Raw genomic sequence first — 21,585 nt, 5'->3', positions numbered from 1 at the left:
AGAAAGATCTAACAATGTGCCCAGTATTATATTTACTCCCTGTAAACAAGTATGTCAAGCCACAAAAGTTCTGCATGAATACGCTACAAGAGGTAATCCTGCTACTAAAAAAGGGGGATTACATGGCAACACTGGATATGAAAGATGCCTATTTGTATATTTCAATGTTCCCAGCGCACAGAAGATTCTTGCGTTTCAAGATAGCGAACCAGCACTACCAATTCAGTGCTGCCCTTCGGAATAGCTTCTGCTCCAAGGGTATTTACAAAGGTACTGGCGGTGGTGGCAGCGCACCTACGCAGGGAGGCAATCCCAGTGTACCCTTAACTGGAAGGCTGGCTCATTACAGGGGAGTCCCCCTAATGTGCAGACAAAACATTCAAAGAACAATCAACCTTCTCTTTCAATTGGGCTTCTCCATCAACGAGAAAAAGTCAAGCCTATTGCCAAGCACTTCCAAACAGTTCCTAGGAGCTATCTTAAACACACAACAGGAGTTGGTCTTTCCATCAGAGGAAAGAGTACACAATTTGTTATTGCAAATACCACATTATCAGGCCAGCAGCCAGATAAGGGCGCGCAAAGCTATGCATTTGCTAGGCATGATGGCATCTTGCATTTACCTGGTTCCTCACTCGCGCCTGCGCATGCGACCCATGCAGGAGTGGTTGGCGAAACAGTGGTCTCAGGCAAGTGGTCAGTGGGACGATCTAGTGGTCGTTTCGCCTACACTTGTACAAAATCTTCGCTGATGGACAAGGGAAAATCTAATGAAGGGGAAGCCCTTCTACGATCCAGAGATACAGGCGATTGTCACGACGGACTTCTCTCTAGCGGGGTATGGGGGGCCCATTACCTTCATCACCCAGCTCAGGGTCTGTGGTCTTGCACTAAAGCTCAGAACCACATCAATCTGCTGGAGCTTCTGGTATTATTCAAAGCCCTTCGGGCATTTGAATTCCATTTAACAAACCAATCTGTGCAAATCCTGAGAGCCAGCACTACATCGATGTTTTATATCTACAAACAGGGGCACACATTCTCCAAATCTGTCCAGGCTTGCACAGCAAATTTGGAAATGGGCACTCAAATGGAAGATGTTCCTGTCGTCTCAGCATGTTCCAGGGGAACTCAACTCTCTAGCAAACTCATTGAGCAGAGATCCCCTACCAGAGAACACCTCTTCTCTCAATGGGGTTTCCCCCCAATAGACTTGTTGGCTAAAAGCGAAAACAGTCAATGCCCAGACTTCGCGTCCAGGTTCCCCCAGCCAGGCTCCAAGGGGAACGCCCTATGGATCAACTGGTCAGGGAAATTTGCTTACGCTCCCCCCCCCCCAACCCCTCTCATGAGGAAAGTGGTGAACAAGATCCACAAGGAACCGATGACGCTTATCTTAGTTACTCCTACGTGGGCAAGACAACCATGGTGTCCACATCTGCGCAAACTGGCGCTGTGCGAACCCATCAACCTACTGTGCCCGTACAACCTACTCACTCAGCACAAAGGACTAACCGTGCACTTGCAGCCTCACTCAATGAATCTGACAGCATGACTCCTGAGGTCATAGATTTCGGACATCTGAACCTGCCACAGAAATGCATGGATATCTTGAAAGAATAAAAAAAAAACACTAGGCACTGCTACTTTGACAAATGGACAAGCTTCGTAATTTGGTGCCGGTCTAAACAAATTAACCCCATAGAATGTACTCTGTCCCACATTCTAACTTCTATGCTCCATTGGCTAGATGCAGGGTTAGTATTAAACTCCCTAAAGGTCCACCTGACTGCTTTATCAGCCTACACCACTTCCCATAATAAGGTCTCATGGTGGAAAGTACCTGTCATCAAAGCATTCATGGAAGGAGTAAAGAGACTCCGCCCTCCAATTTCAAACCCGCCGCCAGGATAGATTCTGAATGTAGTACTCGCTAAGCTCATGGTACCCCCTTTCAAGCCAATGCACAAGTCTAGTCTCAAACACCTGACTTATAAAACTGCCTTCTTAGTGGCCATCACTTCTATAAGAAGAGTTGGTGAAATTCAAGCATTGTCAGTGCAGGATCCTTTCTTTGTTGTACAAAAAGACAAGCTAGTTTTACGTACTCACCCTAAGTTCTCCCCTAAATTAATCACCACATTCATTGTAAACCAGTCAATTGAGCTACCGGCTTTCTTCCAGGCACCCAACAGCTCAGCTGAGGTAAAACTCCACATACCAGATGTTAATGTTAAATGATATTTGTACTGCACTGTTTGTCTCCATAGCGCCAGGCAGAGAAGTTGACTGCATTTCAAAAAATGCCATCTCTAGCTGGATAGTCAGATGTATACAACTGTGCTATTCCCTATCAAAGAAGACACTGGCTTTTACGCCCAGGGCTCATTCCACAAGAGGCACAGGAGCCAACCTGGCTTTCATTGCAAATGTCCCTTTAGACAGCATTTGCAAAGCAGTTACATGGAGCTCAATACATACTTTCACTCAGCACTACTGTATTGACACTCATTTCAAGATGGATACACAAGTGGGACAAGCAGTTCTTAGACATTTATACGCTCATGAACCTTCTCACATCCCACCTCCTTCTTACACTGCTCGCTAATCTATGCTCAGCATGTGATCTAAGCAGATTCCACAAGCCTCAGAAGGTATACATTACTCACCGTAATCATATTTCTGATGCTTGTATCTGCTTAGATTCACATGCGACCCACCCTTCCTCCCCTCGGAGAGAAGGCACATGGATGCTTATGAGCTTGTCTGATACTTATCTGCTTGGATACAACTGTACTCGCGCTACACCTCATGCTACCTCATGTCAGAAAAATAACAATCTGAGGGACGTCGACGCATGAGGGATCATTGCTACAGTGGACGTCACACTAGAGATAGTATTACTGGCACACCCTGTTGACGTCCCTTTTCGAGTTTCGAAAACAACTTTAATACTTCACAGCTTCCATTAGATGTCAGTCTATGCACAGCATGTGAGTCCAAGCAGAGACCAGCATCAAAAATACGATTACGGTGAGTAATGTATCCCATATATATAGCACTGTGCTTTGTGCTTTTTTAATCATTATATTTTATTGAAGCATAACACAAAATAATTACATATTTCTAAACAGCTGCATACAATTCCTGTGGAAATTAAAACAATATGTCAACATTCAACATAACAGATTGTATGGTGCAGTCAACATAGACGTCCGAACATGGCTTGAATACAAAAAAATATATATAAACATGGCTTAAATAAGCAAAAGAGAGCCCAGTGCTGGGGTCCTTGGAACCCAAAATCATACAGTGTCAATATTACAACAATGAAAAGGATGACATCTCATGAAGTCTGTAGTGTATTCCTGGGTTATCATTTTGTCTCACAAATGTAATATAGGGCCCCCATTCAGCCAAGATTTGTGACATCTCTCCTTTGAGAGCTGCGTCAATTTTGCACATTGTAGCTACAAACCACCCCTTTGCCCACCACTCTTTTATATGTCATGATTGGGGATTTCTGGCCACAACTATCCTTGCTGCCACTAAAAAGTGAGTTCTCAACTTAGAAGGTCTATCCGATAGTTGATCCTGCACTTGCGAATCTTCAGCACCACCTAAGGAACAGTTGCCAAATCCACTCCACTAGTCATTTTTATTTGTTCCAGTACCTCTTTCTAGAACGGCTGGGCAAATGGACACGTCCACCCCAAATGAAAAGGTTCCTGGGGCACCTCAGCATCTCCTGCAAGTTGAGGAGGGTCTTTGGATTAATTTTGTTCAACTGGTCTGCAGTGAGGTACCATCTATGCAGCAGCTTAAAACTGTGTTCCTTAAGCTGTACGGATATGGATGATGTCCCTGCTCTCGTCCAATATTATACCAAGCTAAATCATCAATTGGTCTCCTAATATCTTTTTACCATTTAATAATAAATGCATGGGGGCTTAAATCTACTGGCATTGCGCACTCTACACAACGAAGAAACCTTACTGGATGGAGGATCTCCTATAAATACGTCCTCAAACTGAGACATTTCTCTCTTAGCCTTACTTGCCACTTTTACATAAGTAGACCAGTGTCTAAGTTGCACATAACCATACCTAGCTTCGTCTCCCACTAGAAAAGCTTGCTCACATTGCTTGAAGGATAAGGGTTGATAATTGTCAAATAATTGGCCCACTCTTAACAGCCCACCCTCTAGCCACTGGCTAAATCTCCCCAAATCTTGTCCCGGAGGGAACTCCTAATTGTTCCAGACGCCTGTAAAAGGGGAAGGGAGTGGTTATTGCATATGTGCGGGCAGGCGTATCACAGTAGTCAGACGTAGCTCTAGTCAAAAGAAGCAATCGCCCTTCCTGTTTTCTCACTGCTGGGGAGCACCAGCACCAATATTGTAAGGGAACCCCAGTCATATCCTATTCAAGATCCACCCAATGTTTAGGATTTTTGCAGCTGTTCGACTTTCCAATAAGGGAGATATTTGGGCAGCATATAAATAGCTTTTGATGTCGGGTACTGCTAAACCTCCCTTTTCCTTTGCTTCCATAAACGTCTGTCTAGCAACTCTGGGGATCTTTTAGCCCATAGGAACCTAAAAATGTAAGATTGAAGATCTTTAACCCCCACTCTCGGAATCCATATCGGAAGAGCTTGGAAGGCATACAATAATCGAGGCAACAGGGTGTCACTCTTCCTAGCCATGAAGTTTAAGATTTTTCCCAACGGGCCAAATCTTGTTTGGCCGAGGTTAATTGCGCTGGACTATTGGCTGGGTATAGTTGGTCATAACATGCTGTAAGGTTAACTCCCAAATATTTCAGAGTGTTTGAAGCCCATTGAAATGCAAAAGCACTGTTCAATCTATTGACCGTCTCTGGCGTCTCAGAAAAATTAAGTATAGTGGACTTTGTCAAATTAATTATGAATCCTGAGACCTAACGAAACCTTTCCAGTAGTGAGACTATGTGAGGTAATGAGGTTTGGGAATCACACATGTAAAGAGGTGGCCATCTGCATATAATGCTACTTTGTTGGTACAGTGCAATTTACAGCCAATAAATGTCAACAGATGAATGGACCAGTCATGGTAACTGCTCCATAGACAGAGTGTATAATAGTAGGGATAATGGGCATACTTGACGGATCCCTCTTTGTAGGCACACAGGATCAGATAAAGCCCCATTTAGTTTAATCCACATAGACGGGCGTGCACAATTCTTACACTCATTTAACAAAGACAAAGCCAAGTCCAAACCTCTCTAGAACCTTTGACAGATGCATCCAATCCACCCTGTCAAACGCTTTCCCAACGTCAATGGAAAGAATGACCATTTCCTGTTTACTCCATCCCGCCCGTGCCACAACATCAATGGTCCTACAAATGTTACGTGTTTGGTGCCCTGGGACAAACCCTGCTTGATATTTTCCCACCACTCTTGGGAGCACATGGGTTAAACGAGCTTCTAGGATCTTGGAGTAAAAACAAGAATCCTAATTTGAGGACCGCAATAGGTCTGTAGGAGGAACTTTCAGTGAGATCTTTGCCTGGTTTGCCTATCAATGTCAATATTGATTTTCCCATAGTAGGTGTGATTACCCCTGTGTCCGTAAAATTGTTAGTCTCGCCAAATGAGGAGATGATACTTGATAGGGCTGAGAAGCCATCCGCACCTGTGGCCCCTTACTGGTGGGGAGGGTATGGCTAGCAAGCTAGACTTCCTCATCCATAATTTGAATTTCCAACAACTGTCTATTGTCTTCTGAGATTGGAGGAGGTGCTTGTCTCTGATAAAGTTGCTCTGGCGTATCCTATTAAGTGTCTCAGCTTTAAACAATTTCATGTAATATTGTGACAATGTGTATTTTAGTGGGCTCATCTTCATGTTTATCATCAGATTTACTGTAATCGTCTTCATATACATCTGATTATCCTTTAATCAGACTATCATATTACTGTTTCTTCAATGCCAAAATACATGACGCCCTATTAACAGTACTTAAATAGAAGTGTTTAATTCGAAGCAGTTAATGAGAGTTAAGCAGTGTCCTGAGCCTGTCCAGAGGCGACATAGCGCCAGGGCCCAGGACCGTCGGAACTGCCTCCAACCAGGAACTACTATAAACAGTCGGACTGCAATCCCATGACTAGTATGGTAAGATCCCTACTCCCATCTCAACATTGTCTACTCCATCCTCTAACGATCTCGCCCGCGCACTCCTACCTATAAGCGCCACCCTATCAGAAAAAGGCTCATGTCACCACACGCTTAAGCACGTAACCAGCCAGCACGGCATATTGTCGCCTGCCTGGTCGGTGTACCCCACTATGCTCAATGCCATATCGCACAGCGCTGCCGCATATCGGCATTAACCTAAGACCTACGTCATTACCTATACCAACTGCACAACGTCCGCGTATCTGGCAAGCACATCTATACCACTACATGTCGCTACCAGCCATATCAGGCCCGCTACCGCTTGAACATTGCTTCTAATCTTACTGTGTGTCACCACTTGATTATGGCATCTAGCCTAAGTTGTGCCTCCACTTGAATATTGCATCTAGCCTAGTTGTATGTCACCACTTGAATATTGCATCTAGCCTAGTTGTATGTCACCATTTGAACACTGCACCTAGCCTAAGTTGTGCCCCCACTTGAATATTGCATGTAGCCTAGTTGTATGTCACCACTTGAATATTGCATCTAGCCTAAGTTGTGTCCCCACTTGAATATTGCATCTAGCCTAGTTGTATGTCACCACTTGAATATTGCATCTAGCCTAAACTGTGCCTCCACTTGAATATTGCATCTAGCCTTAGTTGTGCTTTCACTTGAATATTGCATCTAGCCTAAGTTGTATGTCACCACTTGAATATTGCATCTAGCCTAAGTTGTGCCTCCACTTGAATATTACATCTAGCCTAGTTGTATGTCACCACTTGAACACTGTATCTAGCCTAAGTTGTGTGTCAGCATTTGGTCACTGCATCTAGACCCCTGATCATGAGTAAAATCCTAGGGACCCTGACACTCCAAATCATATTAGACTTCCTCACCACCATGGCCACTCCCGCTCCAACATCATGCCCCCCCAAGGACAGAAACTTTAGACTGCGAGCAAGACTACCTCGCCTCTACGATCCCAAAACGAATTTTAACAAAAGAAGTCTCACTGTCCACCCCACTGAACCACCCAACAAAAGCACACAGCAGCAACTTAACTACCACAAACTATCCCCCGACCTCCCAAACACTACTCCCAGAAACACTCCGAGAGCCAACGTATCTACAGCCACACCTCGCCCTAAAACCAAAAACACGAGCACCCTATCACTATCTGGGTCACTAATGCCAGATCCATGGTGGCCCACGCTACCAAGATCGCTGACAGACTCACTAATGAGAATCTGGACCTAATGGCCATAACAGAAACATGGCTCCATGAGGCTGCTGGACCCGCCCCCCTCATGATAGTGGTACCAGATGGATATCAGATACTCCGAACAGATCGACCTAACGCCAAGGGCGGCGGCACAGCCATTATCCATAAAACCAATCTAGCTCTCAGGCTTGCCAATGCTCCACCCAACCAATCCTGCAAGACCCTCACTGTCAAACTCCAACTATCCCACAACCGGACTCTAACCATACACGTGGTCTATAGACCTCCTGGCCCACTCGGCTCTTTCGAAGATGACCTAAACTGCATCCTAGCCAATAATACCAAAGATAATTCGCAAACTTTGCTTATGGGTGACTTCAATCTTGGATCTAATGATAACAACAACAAACAGGCTCACCTGTTCACTGCTATTCTAAAGGATCACGGCTTGACACAAAATGTCACTTCCCCGACACATATCAAAGGAAGGACCGACCCTTGACTGGGTTGCTGACTCAAACTGCAACATCACTATCACTAACACCATACCACAATCATGGACCGACCACTCCCTAGTCACCTTCTCTGCATCCCTTGACCTCATCTGCCCTAATACTATAGACATTGCACCCTCCCTCCCGACTAGGAGCAAAAAGGACATCACAGCAGAAAAGCTACTACCATATCTCCTCCCGGACCTCAATAACCTACCCACCAATATAGACCCCACCTCACTAGTCGAAACCTATAACCGCACCGTGACCAAAGCTTTAGACACTATTGCACCAATCAAAACTCGTAAAAGTAAACAGAAAGCCCACCTCAATGCATGGTTCATACTCCATCCGAAGAACTAAGGGCAAAAAAACGCAAACTTCAATCCATTTGGAATCACTCTCCCACGGAGGAAAACAAGCTTAGACTAACCAACCTATCCAAACTGTACAAAAAAGAAATAATTAGTACAAAAAAGGACACGTTCAACAATAGAATATCGAAGGCCAAATCAGACACCATGGAACTCTTCGCTATCCTCCGTGAAATGGAATCTCCCATAACACATGTGGATAACACTCCCAAGGATAAGCCATGGTGTACTGAAATTCAAAATGCCCTATCGAATAAAATTACCTCCTTCCAGGTCAAAATTGCTAAAAAGAAAGACTCCCTGCTCCTCCCAGTAGTGACCATACCCCAACAACAACCACCTCCTCTCGCCCATGACTGTACCACCCCACCATTCAGCTTCAGGAAAGTCACTATTATCGAAACAGAAAAAATCATTCTCTCGCTCAAATATTCCAATTGCAAAGGTAACAGCTTCCCACCCCAAATCATAAAGGATGCAGCCAGAGATCTAGCTCTTTTCATTACTAAGCTCATTAATGCCTCGTTCTCAACTAACCTACTGGCAAACAACCTCAAACACTCCTGGGTACTCCCACTGCTCAAAAAACAAACTCTAGACCCCTCCATCCCAACGAATTACAGACCCATCACTACAGTCCCTTTCCTACTCAAAATCCTTGACCGAGTAGCGTACCTACAAATACAGGACCAACTAGAAGCCAACAACCTGCCCCCCCCCCCACGGCACAGAAACAGCCTTGATCGACCTCAAGACCCAAATTGACCAGCTAAAGGACAAAGGGAATTCAGCTATGCTACTCCTCCTTGACCTATCGGCGGCTTTCGACCTAGTGGATCATACAGTCTTATGTGACCACCTCAGGTCAGCTTCCCATTTCTCAAGTGATGCCATAAACTGGGTTCAATCCTTCTTAGGAAATCGCACTATGAGAGTCTTCTCCCCTCTCGCAGCCGCAGACCCTATTCAAGTCCCCTGTGGGGAACCTCAGGGATCCTGCGTCTCCCCCACCATGTATGACATATTTACTAAGCCCCTGTTCGAGAAGTTGGATAGATTGGGTGTCACCTACACCAATTACGCAGATGACACCCAGATCCTCATCCCCCTTTCGGGCAACTTCCTGGAGGACTCAGCCTTAGTAAATAGGATATACCACCTCATTCAGGCATGTATGGCATCCCATGGCCTCTGCCTGAATGACGATAAAACTGAACTCCTAATCCTAGGCTCCGACACGGCCTTAAAAAAACTCGACCCCAACTACGCCACCTTCAATATCGACAACGACGACATTAAAGTGGTACCGGCTATCAAAACACTTGGCTTCTATCTCGACTCTGCGCTTTCCCTTAAGAAGCAAGTCAAACTCACTATCACTCTCCACAGCTTATACCTGCAAACTGATCCGATCTTGCAGACCATTCCTCTCTGAAACTAGCCGCATCACCCTAGCCAACGCACTCATACTATCGAGACTGGACTATTGCAACGCACTCTGCAGGCTCCAATAAATACATCTTAGACAAACTACAAAGACTCCAAAACAATGCCCTTAGAGCAGCTCTCAATATTCTTAACAGAGAGCACATTTCTGCATTCAGAGGAAATGCTCACTGGCTCAACATAAAAGACAGAGTCTTCCTCAAAACACTATCCCTGACCTCCAAATGTCTAAACAACATTGCGCCCCCATATCTTACAGAGAGAATCAATAGGAAAACCTCTAACCGACCCATGAGATCAGCCAACGCCTTCACCCTTGAGATTCCCAGGTACAAACTGAACACAGCCGGCTGCTCCAGCTTCCCAGTTACGGCTGCCCAATCCTGGAACACACTCCCACTTGAGCTCAGAACCGACCAACCCTACCCCGCATTCAGGCGAAAACTCCTAGCATGGCTATGGTCCAATGATGCCTAAACCCAGCGCCAGAGGTACCTCCCTTACCCAGACAGCACAGCATACCTCCCGCCAACCGCATATATGCCATCCCACCACCAGCAGATACTCAAACTACTTCTCTCAGTAACCTGATCACCTACTACAGTCAATCGAACTGATGTCTATGCCTGTACCATAACCTGTATATAAGCATGTTTTGTATATAAATACTGTGCATGTAAATCTTGTATATTTATAACCATGTGTAACTAAACTGATAAGTATCCTTGTAATGCTTGCGCCCAACTACCTCCGTGTCTTGGCTGTGCCATATCAAATAAATAAACAAACAAACTGCCTATATCGCCTTCAGTTCCACCCTTGCACCTGTAAATGTCTGTATGTCTTCCTAGATCCACCCCCTTTATATTGGGTCTCCCAATCCTTAACTCTCCCTTCAGCCTCCAACCTCAGAGCCCCCAACAATCGTTTCCGTGCTGAGGCCAAACTAAAGAGTTCAGCTCGTAGAGTGGGTTTCAAGGCATCCCAAATGGTTGCCATGGAAACATCTCTAGTCAAATTATCCTGAAAATAATGGGAAATCCTTACTGAGATAGTAGTGCAGTAAGCTACATCTGTCAATAGCGAGTCATTCAATTTCCATAATGTGGCTTTCCTGAGGCCCACAACAAACATAGCAATCTGTAGTGTGTTAGGAGAGTGATTTCACACAAACGCTAATTCTATAGTAGCAGAGCTGATCCCTGGAAGAAAAGAACGAGAAGCTAGGAAATAATCCTAAAATAACTATGATGGACATGAGAAAAATTAGTGAAATCTTAAGCATGCAGTTGCAAATGATTCCATGCATCCACTTATTGTAGATTTTCTATTGTTTTAAGGGAGATTATTTTCGCTACCTCGCACTCAGTGGCCGCACCAGATCCATCCATCCCACCATCAAGCACCACATTAATATCTCCACCAACAACATGGTCTCCCCTCTGAATATGACCAATATAAGGGAATACCTAAGTGTAAAAACTATTATGATGTTGGTTCGGACCATAAATGAAAACGAATGTCAGATCTTTACCTCCAACTTGAATATGAAGACCCAAGTATCTTCCCTGATCGTCCTTAGTAAACCTAATTTTTTTCTAAACGGAGAGAGCAATTAATCAAAATTGCAGCTCCCACCTTCTTCTGTGAAGAAGCAAAATATTGGTGGGGAAACCATCTATATCGTAGCCTTGGCTTCTTTAATAGATGGGTTTCCTGAAGTAGCGCTATGTCAGCCTTTAAATACACCAATTTAGCAATCACGCTTCCGCTTTCTCTGGGAATTCAGCCTCTGAACATTCATTGACACTATTTTTGTGTCATCCATCCAGAATAATTCAGCTCATCGTATTCCACACTATAAACCAGACCTTTCAATGACTACATCGGGACAATGCTGTCTGCTAACCACTCAACCCCTTCCGGCATATTATAGTCGGCATATTATAGTCAGCACTTACTCTTGAGTACCCCATGTCAACCAAGACCTGCCCATAAACAAACGGCACTGTAAGAAGCGCACCAAAAGGAGCACAATAGAAAAAGAAAAATGAACCCCATTCAGGGCATACTTCCGGTCAAAAACACCTTAATGGTGGCAAGTGCTTCTAATGCCCTACCAATTTTCAATTACATTTAAATATACACCTCAATTGAGCACCATCGGAAAGGAACTATTATTACCATAGTATCTATGAGCGATACCTCACCGTCCGAGCACAGTATACTAGACTCCCATCACTGAAGGCAATAACCTAGTCCATCCGGTAGGCCCCTCCGAATCTTCACTTTTCTCCCGTCTGTCCATCGAGGGTCTTCTGCGATTCCTCCGCGTGTCGCTTCTTGAACATACCTTAGACCAGTCCGTTGACGGGGCGACCCGCTCCATGTCGTCAGGTAGTTGTAATTCACCACTTGGAATCTTCAAAATCTCAATTGATGCCTGAGGGAAACTGATGTTGTATGTCATCAAGTTTAAAAAGAATGCAAAATGGGTACCCTGACCTATACTGGATACTTTTGCCAGTAGCCATTGGTTTCATCAGCTGATGCTTTTGGATAGTCCCTTCGCCAGATCTTGAAACAGCAGCAAGGTGTTGCCTCTGAACAGTACTCCTTGTTGTGTTCTGGAAGATAAGCTCCTTACTTAAAAAAAAAAAAAATGAATTGCATCTGGACATCAGGGAGGAGGTTTTGGCGCTGTTGAAAATTGAGTACACCCTGTGTCCGGTCGAGTGTGATATCTGCTCCCGTTTCTCCCAATATTTCAAGAAAGAAATTCTTTGACAGGCATCCAGGTCTTGATCCACGACATCCCGAGCAATCCCTCTAATTCGACTATTGTTCCTCCGTGAATGGTTCTCAACGTCTTCTTTATTGTTATCACTGGAAATACTTGATGGGCCTCAAGCGCAGTTACCCTCTGCTCCAGTTGCTCAAAGGTTGTGGCCTGGTCGCAAAAGGTAGTATACAGATCCCCCAATCTACATTCAGTTTGTTGGGCTAGCTCTTGGAAGGAACCTTACAGTTCTTGTAAGGTGGTTGCCATCTCCTTTAGAATTGATTGGAGCAAACGTGTGATATCACCTTTCGTGGCTGGCTGTGTATCCAGATCTGGATTTGAAACAGAATCCAAAACAGAGGGGCCACTCAGGCCAATTTTGATTGTTGGAGCATATCCTTGATGGATGTTGCTGATTTATCGTTAGCTTTGCTAGCCTGCATGATATGTCTGATTCAAATATCTTTATATTAAGAATAGCATGCAGTCCGACTTAAATGATGCCAAACGTGTACAACAGTCTGCAACCTAGGGGAGTGGATAGGAGAGCAGAATCTGCAGAGGAGGCAACATCCAGGCATTTAATTCTTTCTGTAACGGTCACTCTCCCACCTGAAACCCACCCTTATTGGCCTGTGGAGGGATTAACTATTATACTGCCACACCATCAATGGGGGACCACTGACATGGGTAATGAACAAATATATCCCAACTTGGCAGAACCCACTGTCGTCTTTTCACTCCCAGTCTGCCTGCTGGCTACAGTCAGTCACTGGGCTGCGACCAACCACTAACCTGATGCAGCAGTGCTTCAAGGTGCCCCGGGGAGCCGGCCGCCTAGAAACACAATGGGTGCTAGCATAGGCGCCTTTCTGCGGCATCCGGATTCCCTTCGCACAGCCACGTTCCAAAGAAAAAGGTACTGCCAAGCCAACTATGGGTGTTCGCAGCTAGGCTGCTTCCCGGCCCGTAGATTGGGCCTCACGTAGCAATCTGAAGCTACCATAGTTCACCATGCGGTGTGTGATCGTGGATTGCATGGCGCAGAGCAAGTCGGGTGATTACAGCAGCCCAGGGCGGGATCACGAACAAGTGCATTCTCGGGCTATGAGCGCACGGCCTCTAGACCGTTGGGCGATCTCATCGACCCAGGACGGATACGTGCCCAGACAAAGTTAGGCGTCACAAATGCTGTTGTTCTGCTTCCTGTTGTCCTCCATGATGGTATGCCCGGCCCAGAGGTGGAAAATTAAGTGTGCTTCTATACGGCCTGCACCGGATCGCCACACACCAAACTGCTGCCACATGAACTTCCAAGGGTTGCGAAACCCGCTCTTAGATTTTCAGCTTATTAGGAACAGATAGAAGTACCATTAAGCTGTGTACTTGGGTGTTACGCTGCCATCAGCCTACAGCCAGGCCACGCGCCCAGTGTGTGCTTTTTATGCAGGGGTGACGTCCTCTCTGGAGTCAGGGAGATGAAGTATCAGAAAGGATTGTAGTCAAGCTACACTACTATGCCCCTTGGCCACTTTTTCAGAGAACAGCTGGCGTTGGGTAATATCTATAGAAAGAACATTAGTTTCCATTCTTCCTAGCAGCCCAGTTTGTTAGTGGGGGTCCTTAATCCCATTCATTCCCACTCCACCTTGTTCTTGCTTCTGCTTTTGTCATTCTCGTCTAACTCTCTGAATGTCAGCCACATTAACCAGGAGATACTCTTGCCTCCCCACATCCCTCAATCAAGACTGTGAAAAAAAGGGTTATCCTAGCAGGAACTTACCCCCTTTAGTTCACAACCACGTTGTTTGTCTTGGAAGAGTATAGATGGAAAGGCCCAGTTAAATGCCAATTTTGGAATTCATTTACTCAACTACTCTTCCATTTCTACTGTATACAGGAGGTTGCATTTCTCTCAATTAAAGAAACCTACTACAACAGTCTAGGAACTTTCCCTGCTCCCACACCCACATGGGAACTGTTTGCATTCCTTCTTCATCTTCGAAGATGCCGATTATCTCTGTATCTGCATTCTTGACTTCCTTTGCTGTTTCCCCTTCCTTTTCAGGGATCCCAAAAGAAGCATAGATTGCAATGTGTCTCATGATTCTCTGTCATCACGTTTTAGCCACAGCTGCTCCCTTTGTCATCCAAGCTCAAACACCATGACATTAATTTGTGTGTCGAACGCATCTTTTAATGTCTGTTTTGCCCCTGCACCCTCTCCTCCACTGAGCTTAATTTGCCTTTGTTATTCCCATGTCAGCATCTGGATCTCCATCAAGATAACTCCTTTCGTGGCCTCTTGATTCTCCAACTCAGACTTGGTGCTCTGCTGGTCCTCTGTCATTTTGCCATTGGGGGTTCATAGTTACTTCCTCGTGTGTTTTCTAAACACTCAGATTACACACCCTCTATCAAAGCTCTCTTAATACGAAGACCCCAGGGTAGGATCATCCACCCCTCCCAAATAATCTAGATCAGGTTCTCACTGTGGCGCTAATGGCACAATTTCATTTTTTCACAACAGATCAGTAATACACCAGTGGCTTCTCATTTTGTTTTAGCTAATGATGCCTTGGGGCAAGGCCTCTTCTTCAATTAGTGGTCAACTCTAGACCACTCCTGAATGAGCATGAGGAATGTATAGTGCTGATCATGTCCTTCTCCTGCTACAACACCCTTTATCATGACACTAATGATCCCTGCTAGTCCTTATGCTTTCTTCCTTCACCAGCAATCCTCTGCATCTTGCTCTAGTCTTTATCTCAGGCCTGCAGGTCTCTCCCTCACATGATCTCTGAACAAACTACTCCTGAGAGAAATGGCAACAAAAGCCAAGATGGCGGCCTGTGCCTTGATGCCCTCTCCTCCCTAGACTTTGCGGCAAGAGGCTGAAAACTGTGAAGGCTTGCGAATGAGAAGGGGCTGCAGGCAATTGACTGATGATACAAGTGAGGATAGAAACAACAAGGCAATGTTCCAGAGTAAAAAAATATTTAAATTGCTAATACAACTTGTTTAATTTAGTATTGCATCAACAATTGATTTAATCACATAATTCATAAATCCATGGTACCTGTATATGTGATCAAAGTAACACAGTTTTAGTGAAAACAAGAATATTGTGAAAAGGAAGAAGATATCAGTTACATTCTTTTTTATTTTGTATGAAAAATATCATGAAATGAATAAACTTTTTGATGTGACGATAAACAGTGTTCAGAGTATTAGAAAAATGTGTAAATATGTAAACCCACTTGTATAAGAAAGCAGCAACAGAGAGACAATTGTTGAAAAAACACAGTCCATGCGCTATAGAACAAATTAAACACAAAAATCTAGCTTTTGAAAGCATGAATGGTCCTACCGGTGCTGAAGCACAACGAAACTGGCTGGCTGTCCCTGGCTAGCTCATACATGATGTATAGTTTGGGCATCATTATGTGCCAATAAACCAAGAAACATCCAGATTTACATTTTTGGAAAAATCAATAAAGATATCATCAAATGTTCTCGTAGTTGTTAAATGCCAGGCTGAGTCTGAGAGAACTACGCTGTCCGCTATCATTAAAGCAATATTAATATTAGCGTAAAAGGCCAAACGCTATTATTGTGGCTGTACATAAGAGTACCCATGCGAAAATGGCACAGTTGGCGTTTCGGTGGAGATGGAAAAATACACCACCTTCATCAGGAAAAGATTGTCTCTGTTCAGCCCTTTAAAAGAGGTTGTAGAAATAAAATGTTAAAAAGAGTGACCGACTTAACAAGGTCTAGATACGTTTGTAAAAAAGAGGAAAGGAGTGAATCAATACACTACAAATACCATGTTAAAAAACAGACATTGGATTATTTAATCCGTGAAGCTGGGCAATCAAGACCAGGGTGGGTGACTGAGGGGCTGTCCCAAGAGTCAACTGTACCCGCCACCAATGTGTTCTCCAAAGAGTGCATAGACCTGAGAGAAATAGAAGGGCCATGGATACTGTGAATAATCGAATAGTGAACTGTTGAAAACCAGGAAAGAAGGGTGGTCCAAGGGTCCAAGAAACGATTAAGAAGGATGGACACATGAGGAAAGGCAGAGTGTGTGAAGATTCAACACAATGCTTACCTCGATACGAGGTAGCCGTATGAATGACTGATGGCCTGCCGAAAATGTCAGCGTGAGGGGTTCAGATTAGTAGTATGAGATACAGCCTCGGTGCTATGTCCAATTTCATAGTGGATGCACAGGCTGAAATATTGCGTTTATAGTCCGATACAACTAACGGAAATGGAACAAAAAAAGGAAAGATGCTCAATTAGGATGCATAAAAAATCTTTTTGTAGGAGCATGTGCACAGGTAGTCCAACCCAGCGTGATAAAAGGGCTGAAAGCAGCTTACGTGAATGCTGGTCGAAGAAAATGCAAGCACGTATTTATGGCGGTCTAAGAGGCTGTGACCGTAACATGCCGGTGTGAACAAATCACTTGGTCAGATCAATTTATTCAACCAGCGTCAAGCTTAAAGGCAGGTAAAGAGCAAAACAGCAAAATTAAAGCCGCAAAATAAGGGGGCTATGTGGCAGCAATGGATAGTGTTTGTCATTAGGACAGAGGGTATCCAGCTCAAGATAAACAGTCAGCGAGCGGAAATGTACATGATCTCACCTGCAAACGTACATGATCTTCGAACGTAGGTTAACGCCCGGAAAAGTTGTCCCACTCCTGATCGCTAGAACTGGGGATGTTTAATGAAGCATTGCAGCTGTAGCAAGACGTGCATACGTACGAAACGTATGCGTAAGTAAACTCAACTAGATTAGGTCCACAGAGCCTTACAATAGATTAAAAAAGCACTGCGGTCTAGAAAATAGCTCTGGGTGTAAGTGGCTTGCTGTGAATGAACGCGACAGTAGACCTGGGTAGGTTGGGTCCACGGAGCCTCATAATAGATGAAGAAAGAGGACTAAGGTCAAGGGGAAATATCTTCGTATTACTAGTTTTCTGTGGGCTAAGTTGAAGTGCAAATAACATGTGTCCTCATTGTGTGGCAAGGAATTTTAATTTGCAAAAATAAATAAAAATCAAATAAAACCTGAATGCTAACAGTCCTGAATTGCAAAGTACTTCAGGCACTGTATGGATACAGGGTAAATGAACCAAATTATATTTTCATATGGTCCTAATAGTCACATAGCCTTCAGCTATTCCGAACTTACAAGAAATTAGTCGAATGTTAGAAGGCTAGCAGTTGCAATGCACTGGAGATACAAAATAAGTGAGCCAAAGTTATATTACCATATAGACATTGCGGTCTAGTGGCCTTCAACTGTAGACGATCCTGTGTTATATGGGCTGAAACCAGTACTGATTGGAAGGTACTGGTAAGAAATTCCAGTGAAAAAAGAAAAGAATGCCTACCAGATGGGGGAACTCTTCATTGAGGCCTCGTTCAATGGTATCTAACTGGAAAATCCAGCGGGCTTCTTTGTTTGCCAATGCTAGGTGTGGATTCAAAGCGTCCTTGACCACATCAATTACCCACCATAATATGTCTTTGGTGGAGTGTCCCTTTTCCATGTAGTGACTAACTAGTGGTGAAGTACTAGACTTACACCTGATACCGGACCGATGCTCAGTTATTCGGGTGTGTACAGGGCGAGTGGTTTTGCCAATATATTTTAAGCCACATGGGCATTCAATACAAAAAATCGCCCAAGGGATTTTGCAATTGGTATGTTGCCGCAAAGTCCATATTTTACCATCAATGGTGAATGATTTAGTCCTACGCACAAATTTGCACACCGAGCATGAACCGCAAGGAAAATGGCCCGTGAGTGGCCGCAAGTCCCAACTACTGTTTTTTTGGGGGAAGCGTGTACTAACTTATCCCTCAGGTTTTGTTGTCTCTTAAGGGTGAAAATAGGTAATGGTTCATTAGGTAAAAAATAGTTGAGTGACAGACCAACATTTTTTGATGGTTTTTTTTATCAAAAAGTATCTGGGCTATATGTCAAGGCACATATAACTTTATCTTGTGTTGACTTAGTTTTAGATTCGAAGAGAGTTTCACGAGGAGTGAATCTGGTTCTTTTATAGGAATCAGAGATACATTTTTTGGTGTACCCACGTTCCCTTAACTTGTTAGTTAAGCGTTGGCCATGGCAGTCATAGTCTGGTAGCAGCGTGCAGTTACGCCTGAGTCTTAAAAATTGTGAGTACGGTATACTTTCCTTTTGGATTCGTGGATGCAAACTGTCAAAGTGAGGATAGGTCATTGGGCTCACATCAGTGGGGTGAGGCTATGAAATATGTGAGAAGAGGAAGAGATCTAGTAGAAGGGGAGAAGCTGTTGAGACTTAAGAGGCTGCACAGAGTCAGTAACTGATGAAGCCGAGGAGAGATGGTCCAGGGCATGCTGTGAGCAAGAGGCACTCTAACCTTGGTTGGGCTGGAGGTCGTCAGGGAATCCAGGATACTGCATGAGGAGTAAGGGATGCCACAAATATTACCAAGGGATCTGAGAGAGGTCTGGCGAATGTTAGAGGGACATTACGGATATCTGGATAGAAAAACAGTGTGCTGTGAGATCACAGACAAACCGCTGATGTTAGTGTATGAAAACTAGGCTAAGTTGAAGAGAAATTCTTGTGGTATAAATACAAGAGTTGGGCATGATGCTGCATGTTGGGTCAGTGTGTCCAATAAAGATTGTGAGGGAAGGAATGCTCAAACTGAATTCTGGGAATTGTAGTTTTAAGCACCATGCTGTCTAAGACACTGACGGAAGCAGATATCTGCGGGGGATTGTGAGAAACATAGTCATAGTGCCAAAGTTTCCAATGAAGACTAAGAAAAATAAACTTCAAACACTACATCTGAAGATGAAGTAACAAAGGGTTTCACCTTCGGAAAGAGACGGGATCAAATTCTTAGACCTTGTACCTGGGAAGTGAAAGGAATAATCTAACAATAAGAAACTTCCATGTTGTTGGTAAACTAAATAAAAGCTCTGTCAAGTGAAATAAGAGTTAATGTGTGCTTTTTACACCAGTTCACCCCACCTGATCACAGCCTAATGATTCCCAGCAATTCAAGAGGTATGTCCAGAAATGACAATTTATAGAACAAAAAGTAATGGCAGAAAGGCGTGTTGCTTTTGCTACTCTGCCATTTTAAGTGCCCTTTGCTTGGCACTCCAATAATATATATTTTCCGCAGTCTTCTAATGATATAATGGAGGATTATACTGTACTTCTCCCAGTTACAGTGTTCGCTTTTATTACAGGTTAAAAGTTCAATTGATTTGACTAAATTTGAGCATTGGATTTTTGCATTTTAACAAATATATTTTGACTTAGTTCACAACTATTCATGTGGATATCACTTAAAACTTGAATGGTTTGTGGCCTTGGAAAACGGAAGTTGCGCAATTCTGAATTGGGTTCTCCTGTTATATGAGGGCAAAGTGGAATTGTGACATCTATAAGTGTATCTGGTGGGTCAAATCTGGGGGATTTGTCCCTTCTTACCTAGGGGGGGGTCACCCCCTTTGAAGCTGGGGAGGTGAGCCGGCTCAGAAAAACTCTCCCTATGGGTTTGGAACAGTGGGACATTGCTGGGAGTGACTCCCCTTTCTCCAGCATGGGGTCTGGCATGGGTTCACATGCTCATGAATATTCCCCGTCGTCAGGCTGGGAATCCTCAGTAAAAGAAAAAAGTTTCATTTTAGTTTATAAACTGTCTCCCTCCTATAAACTAATCACTGACCTCTGGGTCATACTGCCCCCAGCCAATGCCTGCCCTCTCCCTAAGCAATTTTCAGGTTTTTGCCATGTGTTCAAGTGTTGGGTCCTCGTGTTTCGCTCTTACAGCTGTCTCTGTTTTTCGTGCTTTTTTGGCTAGGAAAACCCTATTTTTGTTCGATCGAGTCTTTGTGCCCCATCGTTTATTCATCCGATTAACTGAGACCCGTTTTTCGAGCATCTCATTGCCTCTCAAGGGCGGAATCGTTGAGTGATCTTCTTGGAAGTTTCAGAAGGCCATCGGGCCTATACCGCTGCGGATCATGTCCGAGGAGAAGGACGGGGCTTCCCTCTTCAAGCTCTGCACCAGCTGCGGTTTGCCGAATGTTTTCACGGATGACAAGCATTCACAGGGCCTTTATTGTCTTCACCCGATGCACAAAGAGGAAGATTGCGAGATCTGTCATGGCTTTACCAAGCGCACGATGAAGGATCGGCACGTCAGACTGGTGGCGTGGTTCAAAGCCTGGGCTTCTACCCCGTGTGGTCCACAGGGCATGCCTCATACAGATCCAGCCAGCGTGGGGGGCTTTTAAGTCTCTTGAGGGTGCTCCATCTGTGGGGGCCCAAGACCAAGCACCGCATGTCCGCTTCCGTCGGGGTCGCCGTGCAAGCGGGTCCCGCAACAGCCAGGGCGTGTTTGTCTACATCGGCCTCAATCTCCAGTCATCGCTCCAGTTCTTCGTCAAAGAGAAAGTCAGCTACCCCGGGGAAGCTGCAGAAGAAACTAGAGAAGGCCACGCAGAACAAGAAGTCCAACCTGCCCGTTAAGGCCCAGGTGATCCAGGCCAAATCGTCCTCATCCATCGAGCTGGTTGCTGCCGCCCTCTCGAAGGCGAAAGGGGCTGACCCGGTCCTGGGTACACTGGTTGCGGTCAGGGTGGCTGTTCCTCCCAGGTGGCAGGCTTCGACCAAACCAGTGGAGAAGACTCTGGAAAAGAGGATGCCGGACATTAGCCGAAACCAACCCCATAGGACCCAAAAAAGGGGGCGGGTGTGGAAGAACTCTAGGGCACGGATATCTCTTCTTCCGATGAGAAAGACATAATTTCCGTCCACACCATCCCGGAAGAGGGTGGGGGACGACGAGAATGTCGAGGAGATGCCCACCGGAGGTGACGATGACGTCGTCTGCGGGGTCGACGATTTAGGCGCTGGGCCCAGCCACCGTGTTCCCCAGGCATCTCCCAGAGATCTGTTGCATGATATTCTCTCGACCCTCCACACACTGGTGTCCCAGATTCAGAAGAGGATGCCGATGGCACTGCCAATAGCACCACCGGCGACGACTTCGGGGCCACCACCG

General features: G+C 44.8%; 1 protein-coding gene across 3 annotated transcripts in view; it reads left to right on the top strand.

The window, feature by feature from the left end:
• Positions 1-21,585, top strand: part of CEP350 (centrosomal protein 350) — a 2,433,119-nt gene that overhangs the window by 1,897,910 nt on the left and 513,624 nt on the right. The window lies entirely within an intron of this gene.

Source organism: Ambystoma mexicanum, chromosome 1q (genome assembly GCF_040938575.1).
Source record: "Ambystoma mexicanum isolate Mex_15411 chromosome 1q, UKY_AmexF1_1, whole genome shotgun sequence".
NCBI lineage: Eukaryota > Metazoa > Chordata > Amphibia > Caudata > Ambystomatidae > Ambystoma > Ambystoma mexicanum.
This window is presented reverse-complemented; position numbering and strand designations above follow the sequence as displayed.